Raw genomic sequence first — 11015 nt, 5'->3', positions numbered from 1 at the left:
CTTTTGGGTTAAGACTACCAACATAGTTTGAGAGGTTGATATTTATTGCTTCACTTATTCCTTCCAAAGCCCTTAGAACTCTATCTTCATAGCTCATTTCTTCTAGCCTTTTGCCTATATTTCCTTCATTTTGATTAGCATCTCTTTGGTTTTCCTCTTCATCAAATTTGTTCCCTCTTGGTATTCCTTGATTATCTAGTCACTCATTGAGTCATTCAATCTCCCTTTGCATATCGAACACCAATCCTTGCATCAGTGTGACACCTCCTCTTCCTCTTCCTCTCCTAGCCATCTTACTGCTCTAATTCCAAATGATATAGCCAAACTCTTCAAAGCAATAACTTAGAAAATCACACAACATATAAATTACAGAATGCCGGATTGTTCATTAAATTTTTCCAATTCTACTTTTCCTCTATAATGAAAGAAAATGATTACTTATTACAATTTTGCAAATTACCATATTTGGCAGATTTTTGAAAAAAAATAGATTTTTCCATTTTTTTGTAACTTTCAAAATCCATCCTACGAATCCCAAATTTTCCCAAGAAAAGCCCCCAACTAAGGCAAGATGAATTGCCAACTAATCTACGAAATCAAGAATATGATTTCAAATTTATTAAAAAAAACAACTTTCTAAAAAATTGAAAAAACACAAAAATCCAATTTTGGAGGCCAAGATGAAATTTTAGGCTCCTAAAAAAATATCGAAACAACCACCTAATAAGTGAAGCTCACTATCAATTCAAATAACTCCTCCTCACACAACTTCCTATAAAATTTTAGCCAAAACCCACATCTGAGTCAAAAGTTATGACCCTCGGATGCTCATGCATTAGTAGTACTTCCAATGACCATCATGAGATGATCCAATGAATTAGGCAATGAGCATAACAGTATCATGCAACACTCATCTTCACTAATAGATACACCAACAGATGTTAGTTGTGCAATCACCATATTGAACAAGTTTAAATGATCTTCCACAACTGTTCCTCTATCCATCTTCAAAGAGTACAACTTCTTTCTTAGGAAGATCTTATTTAACAAGGATTAAATTCCTTGATAAATATCTCCCAACTTCTTCCACGAAGAATGTGCAGTTTTCTCCTCATGAACATTCAACATAATAGGATTCACAAGACATAGCCTTATCAATGCTCTAGGCTTTTGATCTGCAAGATCCCAATCTTCTTCCTTCATGTTTGAAGGCTTGTTGCTAGACACAACAACTTATAGATCATGATCAACCAATATATCTTCACATTTAAGTTTCCACAACTCAAAGTTCCTACATCGTTGAACTTTTCCATCTCTTATCTCTCTATACCTGACATCTCAAAATTACCAAATAAACACTTTTCAAATTCCCATTGGAAACAAATTGACACAAAAAATAACTCTACCCAACAAGGATAACTCCGGTGTTGATACCACTTGTTAGGTAAGCTACTTGCGAAAAAAGCCTTCCAAATGCTAATTTACAAGGGAAATATAAAATAATGTAAATCTACTTTAAAACATTTAGATGCTTAGAAAGAAAGAGAACATTGAAAAACAATATTCACACAAGATAAACACAAAAGACCATATTTAATGTGGGAACCCCTTTCAAGAAAAACCCACCACCCAAAAATCTCAGAGAAACTTTCTATTACAGTAAACAATTTATGTACAACAAACTCTAGTTTTTGGAAAGGCTCATAGGCTCAGATTGCCTTTATAATCAACTTGACTTTCACAACACTATAGCCCTCACAAATCTCACAGACATTTATACATTTTGTAATTCGTTATGGAATCTAATGCCTTAATTGTCAAGAACAAAATAGTTACTAATAGCCTTGGAACACAACCATCCAACGATCAATCATCCATCAGATGGTCACTCCTTCAAGTATTAGACACCTCCAGTCACTCAAAAACCTTTGGTTATACATACACCTTCAATCACATGGACACCTTCAGTCATGTAGATGCCTTTGGTAATGGTCACTCAAACACCTTTAGTCACATGGACACCTTCGGTATTGGGTTAGTCCCTTTGGCATACTAATTTCACCGTACTGCTACACTCATTGTGCTCATACTTACGAACCCATATTCATACACACTAAACATATCACACTGACTTCATTGCATATGTATCTCACTGTACATGAGATTAACTTGTCCAAGTAGTTGATATAACTGTATGATGCCTCAACATATGATGATTCATCATAAATCCATCATATGGGTTTCACCGTACAGTGAACAATCATTGTACATGCTTGTCACTCTCAGCATATAGGGCTTCAATGATAATGTTCTTTATGTCTCGAAAAAGAATATTGAAGGGAAGCACTCCATCATCAAGTAAGAACATGAAGTGTCTTTGAAGCTTCTAAAATAATGAAAGGAATTGACTGACACAATACAAAAGGATTTAAGGTATATTGACATTCAATTACTAAAAGATGGTGGTTAGACTGTGGTGGACATAATAGAGATGATTGAATCCTTCAAGGAAAATTTAGTTTCTTAGAGGAGATTAAATATGTACCAATTGGTGTCTTTTCTAGGGTTTCTTAGATTAAATCTATGCTGATGATATGCCAAGATCACTTGGAGGTTCATGTAGATAAAGTTGCCTAGTTCAGAAAGCACAAGAAGTCTAGAAGCAACGAATAATCCACATGATATTTTATGAATTGATTTTGAACTTCTCAACATGCATTTAGATTGGAGGAATATATGTGGCACTAGGGATCAATAGGAGCAATCAACAATTTCTTCCATCTCCACCTAGTTGTGAAAGTTGTTGGTGAAATTTAGGACCCAATTGCAATTTTGGGGGGGCTTATGCCTTTTTTACTTAGGCAGTAGTTAAATAAGAACTGTCTCTTACTCCTGAGTGGAGTTAATTTTACTAGGGTTTCCTTAAAAACTATTTTGTCATAGAGGCTGTTGGAAATGAGAATGGGGTAACTGAGAGGGGGAGGGGGTGAATCAGTTACCACAAAAACATTTCACAGTCCCTTAGATGTCTAAAATATTGATCTTAGTTACAGATTACTAAAACTTGATAATGTAGCAAATACTAATAATTATTAAGAACTCATAACCAAAACAATTCAGCAATCATGAACACTAGAGACACCAGATTTAACGTGGAAACCCAATATGGGAAAAACCACCAATGTAACTAGTTACTGTTTTTCACTCTTCTGAAGTGAGCCCTGTTAGGAGCCAACCCTGTTAAAGGTTACAAAACACACTGTTAGGTGTGACCCTGTTAGAGGATTTAATCACCCTATTAGGAGTGGCCTTGCTAGAGGTCTTTAGAACAATTCAACTGAACTGTTACCTTGTTAGAGGATTTACAATAAGGCTGTTAAACCCACTCTGTTAAGAGATTTGAAATCACGGCTACAATTGTTAGAAAGTAACAATGAATGATCTGAATATAATGCAACTTATCTTTGCTGATACAGATCTCTGTTTTGCTTCACTAGATCCTCTTTGATCACATAAAAGCTTTGTAGCTCCGCAAGGATATCTGATCCTTTAAAAATTTGCTTGCACCTTCACAATTCGCACATACATCTTATCCACACATGCACACTTGAATTCACAACTTGATCCTTCATATATACCTTTCTGATTATCAAGTCGGCCTTAAATACAAGTTAAAATTATTAATAATTATATCGTGAGTCGGCTACATTCATCACATAAATCAATTTTAGCCTTAATTCCACACTTTTCAAAAATCCTTCGCTAACCAACCCAGCTCGGTAAAAACTGTACCATAATGATCTTTAGTGTTTTGAAGTGAATGACCAAACTTTTGTTGTCAATTGTTCTTTGTGCAATAGCTCAGTGCTTTCTACCATTAAAGTATGTTGGTTTATATGTAATGTATATTATGATATCTTTTACACGTGCATTCAAAAATAATGGCTATGAGATGAATGCTTGAGGTTAAAAGTATTGTGTAGTTTATTCTAAAGTTTAAAGATTCATTGTATATCATTTGAAAGGGGATTATATATTTCAAAATTCAATGGGTGTACTCGTGAGAGAATAACCCAATTGTTGATTGAGATTTTATCTTCATCAAAATGGATTGTAGAGTCATTTATTATAGTAAAAAGTTGAGGATAAATATGTTAACCAACAGTATGTACACACACACACACATAACTTACATCCACCATCAACATCAACTTGGAAAAGAAATTGCATATTAGCTTCATTTATAGATCTTCTTGGATTGTCTTGGCTTTGTCTTTGGTCCCATTGTTAAGCACCCCTTGATCTACCCTAAGTTGCTCTTATCATAGCCTCTTGTCATTTTCCTCATTTTCTCATTTTTGCAAGATTCTAAAAAAAATTAGAATTACTTAGTAGTAATTTTTTATCAACATATGGTAACAAATAGTGAATTGGATTGTATAGTTTGTTAAAACAAAAGATTTCTTATGCCAATAATTTGGTATTAATTACATAGCTTAAAGTAGATATAAGATATATTAATATTGTCAATTTTAAAAATGGTATACTTTTGTTTCCTTATGAGTTGACTTGCTTAAAAATTAAAAAAAGAGTATATGTAACATACAAATACACTATCAACATTATATATGGGTATTTTTGGTTCCATTATTTATTGTTCTTTTTAATTATTAGTCCTTGCCTATACATAGGCAGGGAACTAATGTTTTCATTAGAGTCATACTATTAATTTTTTCACAATAACAATCACTTAACATTAAAGTTTCAAATGATTTATTTTTAAAATATATTAATTTCTATTTATTTCTAATTTATGATTGGTCACTTTCAATTTTCCCAAGGGTTAATATTATTCAAAAAATAACCAAAAAAAGCCCCAACTTCTTCTAGAAGCTTCTCCAGAAGAAATTTCTCCTTAGAATTCTAGAATCTGTCGTTGAAGTCTAGGTTAAAATTGCACAAAGATTTGTGTCTAAATCTATGTTTGAAATGATTGTATTACTCTGTAGGCCAACAAAGGCATCTAATAGAGCTCTCCCACACAGTCGATCAACAACAACATCCATCAACCTTGCCATCTTTAAAATTGAATCAAGATTGCAACAAAATTTCATAGCAGAGGATTACTCGGGAAAACCATTGAAAAGAGTATGGAGGAAAAATGAAAACCCGCCAAGTTATATGTGTTATTCTCAGTAATGTGTCATTGCTTTATTCAATACAAAGCTATATTATACAAAAATTTGTTAATCTGATATTCAATTCTGATATGCATATAATTACAAGATTATCATCAAAATTTGAAGTAGCTAAGGAACAATCATTTTGAAATTTAGGGCTTTTACATGTATTAGTACAATGATAAAGTTTTGCATGTAGATTTTTTAGAAAGGCTTATTTTGTGAAAGCTTTTGCTTAAAATGTTTTTTAGATTATTTTGGAAAACTAATAATGCGAGGATATTTGAAAAAATGACTTTTCTGGAACTTATTTTACTTTAGTTCATGCTTGGTATTTTTTTTAGTCCCTATGCATTAATCCTTTCTTTGTCAATGTGTTCCGTAATTTATGGATAGTACACGTGGCACATTCTATTGTAAGCAGATGAAGGACGTGCAAGCATGGCTCAACGCATTTTTCTATTTTTAAGAATGTTTGAATTTAGAAATTTTGAGATATGAGATTTTTATAAATATTAATAATTTATGCGTATATTATATTTATCTTGACAATTGATGCTTATCTCAAAATCTAAAATGAAAGGTATTAATATGATGAGACGATCATAAAAAAACAATCGTCAAATAACAGCCTGATTTCTAGCAATTCTTTTTTTTTTTTTCATAGCTAAGGTTTTAAAGACAATATTTTTAAATGCATTTGTAACACTAAAATTCCTTATTTTTTTTTGGTTTGCTGATATTTTCGTGGGGAAATCATATTTTTGGGAATGGGAAAAAGTGAAAAAAAACTAAAGATTATAGTGAAGCCCCAACAATGGGTAATTATTTAATCACGTGCTAGTTACCCACTGTCAGTCGATATAATTTTTCGGTATGTTTTTTTCCCTTGGCTTGTCACGTCAAAACGCCTTCAGTGTTAAAAATAAAAGACAAAAAATCAATGACTAAAACAAAATTTTGGCCAATCAAACATTCTAAATAATTAATAAAATGAATTCTTAACAGAGTAAATTTTCCAATATTTTATTAAAATTTATTATTTTAGATATGAATATCAATAAAAATTTCAAAATTTCAAGAGGAGATATTTCAAATTATGATTAACATAATAAATATATGAATACACATCACTATCTCTCTTACAAGGAATTTAATTTGTTAATTTTTTTAATTTAATATAAAACTATTGTACTTAATTTAATACATATTTATAATAAATGTGTTAGAAATTATTTTCTTTTCATAAAGTTTATTTATTGCTTTATGTATTTTGTAGAAGGTGAACAAATATTTTCTTAAGAATTGTTAAATGATATTATTATACTCAATGTACCACTACATTCACTTTGTTCTATTATAGTTTCACCAATCACAAATAACTATTTTTAAAAATTCAAATATTTCTAAAGTTTTATTATTTATTTATTTTTATTTTTTATTATACAAATTATATGATTGGATAATTTGATTTTGTGTTATTGGAGTCATTTTGGACTTTTGATCCAAACAAAAGAACTTTGATCTCATATATTATGAAAATTTAATATATTACATCTACATTTCTAAATCTAAATTTTAAAATATTAATTATCTCATTTCTAAATCTAAGTTTTAAAAAGAACTATTTTTCAAGAACTCCCTTCTACAATCTCACTTCAAATAAAATTTATGTTTTAAAATTATAATAAACAATCAACTACTCTTTCTTAAAAAATTTAAATGAAAATCAATACTTTATATCACTAAATAATCAACTTTAAATCACTTTTTTATTTAAAAAATATAACATAATTTAATAATCTATTTAAATAATTATAAAATATAACAATGTCAATTACTATTAAATTCTTGCACTACAAAACTATATGAATTTTCCTTTGTTAGTTTTCCTTATAAATCTAGTGTCTCCTTGAATCTTTATGTTATGTTTATTTTTTCATATTTTTGACAATACTATTAATTATTTTTGTTAAAAAATTTCAATATATGAAAAATTGTTTAAAACATTAGACATCAATATTTTTCTTGACAATCCATTATACCCCACCAATGTTCAAAAAAATTGACTGTTAAACAATCTTTTAAGATATGTGATTAATCATGAGTGACTAAAATAACAACTTTCACATAAATTGCATCTGGCCAACTCAAACATGGTCTAATCAAACGAACTCTATCTATTCAAAAATTTGGTAATTTATTTTCTTTTAAAATCCATTTCAAACTCTTCGCAAGGGCGGGGACTCAAGCTCGATCATAGCTCTTGTTGTTCATTGTGATCATGTTATCAACATTAGACAACTATTCCTTTTGAAGCTAGAATGCCAGTAAAAGACATGCAAACTTGTGAAATAAAATAAAAATATTTGAAGGACACAAAACTTTGTAAAATATAGTAGATAATAGACCATGGTATAAAATTAGAAATGAAATAATTCAATTTGAATATTATACATAAAGATTTAACAAAGAAATCTCTATAATGGATATATATAATAAATAAATAATTTTTCTTTCAATAAGATAATATAACACTATGAAGAGAAGTTTGCACTATGAATATATAAAACTAATTAAAGAAGAAATTTTAATTTTAACATGGTTAATAAGATAGGAGGGTGAAATGTAGTTTAAATTAGACTTATAAACACTTCAGTATGTATTAATTCAAAGCACTTTATTAAATTCAAATTAATATTTATTAAAAAAATATCATACTGAATTTTAAATTTCACATAATAGAGCATGGAGCTTACATTTATATATATCCTCATAACCCTCTACTAATACTCCCTTCTCCCTTGCTTTTTCCTACTTAAGAATAATAATAAACTCAGGCTGTGCAAAGAACATAATGCTCCTAATTTTGTAGGAAGAGAGACTTAGTAGCCGTTAACCTAAACAACCTAAGTTTTCAAAGTCGCCAAACATTTTTGGACATAGTCGTAACATACTATCATTTTAACTAACATTTTTGATCTAAGAATTCAGCGTAATATGTTTAAACCATTCTTTTTAAACCCATAGGAGCGGTCAGCCCAATCACATAGAAGGCCAACAGTCAAGCCGCCCAAGATGATGCTCCGCAACAGATCTTTATCTCCCCAATCTTGTTTACTCCTTCTATGCTAAACGGGGAACTCCACTGCCCTGCCATTGAATTGGCCGCCCTTATTCGCTCGCTTCTTTCCTCCTCCCCATCTATAAGCCCCTCCATTTCTTCTGAATCATTATAATTTCCCCACGCATGTACTCTTTCGCCCCCTTTGCTCCACAACAGCTCCTGAACCACCTCTTTCATCGAGGGTCTCTTCTCCCCTTCCACGTGAAGACATTCCTTCGCTAGCGCTGCCACTCTTCTCATCGACTCCCTCATTTTACCTTCCTTCACATCAAGACAGGGGTCTATGATTTCCCCCAGTCCCGTCGTGTTTACAGTGGAGAGGAAGTATATGGCCAGGCTGCTGTTGTTATCCATCCTCTCATACGACACTGCTCTCAGCCCTGTCAAAAGCTCTGCCAAAACAACTCCAAAGCTGTACACATCACTTTTTTCTGTAAGCTTAACTGTCTGCAAGTATTCTGGATCCAAGTAACCAAGAGTTCCTTGCACAAGTGTAGTACTGTGAGTTTGCCCCACGGCACAAGGCGAGACACCCCAAAGTCCGCAACTTTTGGATTATAATCACTATCCAGCAGAATGTTTGAAGATTTCACATCCCTGTGAACAATCGGTGTTGATGCAGAAGAATGCAAGTATGCCAGGGCTTCTGCACTTTCAGTAGCAATGCGCAGGCGCTGCTCCCATGGAATTTGCTGTTGCTTTTTCTTGTTGCCGTGCAGATGATCGAACAGTGTTCCATTAGAAATGTACTCATAAACCAACACGGGAACCGATGTTTCGAGGCAGCAGCCGAGTAACTTCACCACGTTTCTGTGATTGATTTGGTTCAGAATAACAATTTCATTGACAAACTGATGGATATGTTTTGAATCAACTTGCTTTGACCTCTTCACAGCCACAACAAGTCCATTGGCGAGAGTGCCTTTGTAAACGGTGCCGTACCCACCAGCTCCCAAGATCAAATTTTGAGAAAACTTATCTGTAGCTTTCTCAATCTCATTCAGAGAGAAGAGCTTCACGCTTTCTACTCCCCCTCGTGATGAAAGCAATTTTGCCAACTGATCTCCTCCGTTCCTCTTGAAGTTCTTTTCCTTGTCGCGCTTGGATTTTCTTAGCTTCAGAATCCAAAAGAGACTGCCGCCGCCGAGCAGCACTGCTATTAGTATCCCAAAAGCTCCTGCATTCGTCAACCAAAAAACTGTTACCGCAGGAAATGGATACCAGACAAGGGATTATTATATACCATACTGAATGCCCAGAAATAGATACCTGCAATTATTGATGAAGTTTGGAAGCAAGTGATACCTGTGCAGTTTTTTGTTTCTGGAACAGGGAATAAAAAAATTAGAGAAGAATCTCAAATAAAAGAATATGCTGGAAATATAAAAGAACAGTTTTTCACCTGTGCATCCCGTACCGTTGGTGTATCCATCTCCGTCATAGCCAGTTTTACAGCTGCAAACATATCCCCAAATTCTATTTTCACACTCCGCGTTTGAAGAACACTCGTACGAACTCTTGCTCTGAGCAGAGAAGCAGGTGTGATTTGGAATAGCCCAGGCCACCCTCAAAGAAAAATCCGCAGCTGTGAACGACGTTGAATTGGAAATAGAATCCAAGCTATCTTTATCGACTATAGCGGAAGCCGAATTGCTACAATTGCTCGGTCCATAGGAAGAGTAGAATCGTGCGGCAAGGTTAATTATTGTGTAACCTCCTGGAACCGGAATTTGGCAACAGCCATTTACTTTGCAGGGCAGTTGTCCGGTATAGAGCGATGAAGCATAGCCACATTTAGATGTGCAGGAGCTCGAATAAGGCGTTTCCTGTGATGCATTTCCCATATACATCTGAAATTGGCCGTATGTGTTGCAGCCAATAGCAAGGAGCCTATTAAACTCAGAAATCCTGAAAGGCCCTTCGTCGACAAGGCTGAACATTGTGGCGTTCGTAACGTTACCCTGTTTCTCGCAAGGAGAAGCATACGTGCTAGCGCCGTCAAGTAGCATGTGGTCGTAACAGAGATTTTTTATTTTTACTTCCTTCGAAAGGGTTGGAAGGAAGGGGATTCCAGGGTCAGAACTCGAATTTCTTTTGCAAACAATTTCGAAGCCAGGCAAACCACAAGCATTTTTGTGCAGTCGGAAAGGGTAAGGAAATGTAAAATCTCCGCTTGTTTGAGGCCATAAGCATTTTTCTGCATTGAGCAATAAAATTAGATGAGACGAAGGGTAAAGCAAAATCAGCCATGAACATATGATTTTACTAGATGTCGGCATGAACATCTTGAAAAGGAAACACAGAAATACATGCAATTGTGTACCAATTACATACTGGTCCTATTTACAGTTTTTTGAATTGGGTATGTCTTTAATGGAGTATTCCATATTGCAGGTCAGCCTAAATCTCCAGCTGATGTGAAGCAAATGGTCTGCGCAGGCTTCAGCTGTGTGACTAATTAATTCTCACACATCTAATCCAGTGAATCAGCCACGCCTAATATAGTAATACGCTATGATCTTCGTAACTCTACATATATTTATCTTGCGGATTGAAGCATTATTGGCATTGTGAACACAGAATATCTAAATTGAAAAGCCGCATTTGTAATGTTCAATGTCAATTCCTCTTTCTCGTGTCAAAGAACGCAATTTCCACAAATTACCTACCGACCTACACAATAATTAACAATAGGTTGTCGTTGTATA

The 11015-nt window shown here is 33.4% G+C and overlaps 1 pseudogene; it reads right to left on the bottom strand.

Annotated features, from left to right (window-relative positions):
- Positions 1 to 8159: 8159 nt before the first annotated feature.
- LOC149578823 (wall-associated receptor kinase 2-like) lies at positions 8160 to 10712 on the bottom strand (annotated as a pseudogene).
- Between the last annotated feature and the right edge of the window lie 303 nt (positions 10713 to 11015).

The sequence above is a fragment of the Cupressus sempervirens genome, chromosome 1, assembly GCF_028749045.1.
Source record: "Cupressus sempervirens isolate cs-2001-9-10 chromosome 1, ASM2874904v1, whole genome shotgun sequence".
Taxonomy (NCBI): Eukaryota; Viridiplantae; Streptophyta; class Pinopsida; order Cupressales; family Cupressaceae; genus Cupressus; species Cupressus sempervirens.
Note: the sequence above shows the minus strand (reverse complement) of the source record. Positions and strands in the feature narration are given on the sequence as shown.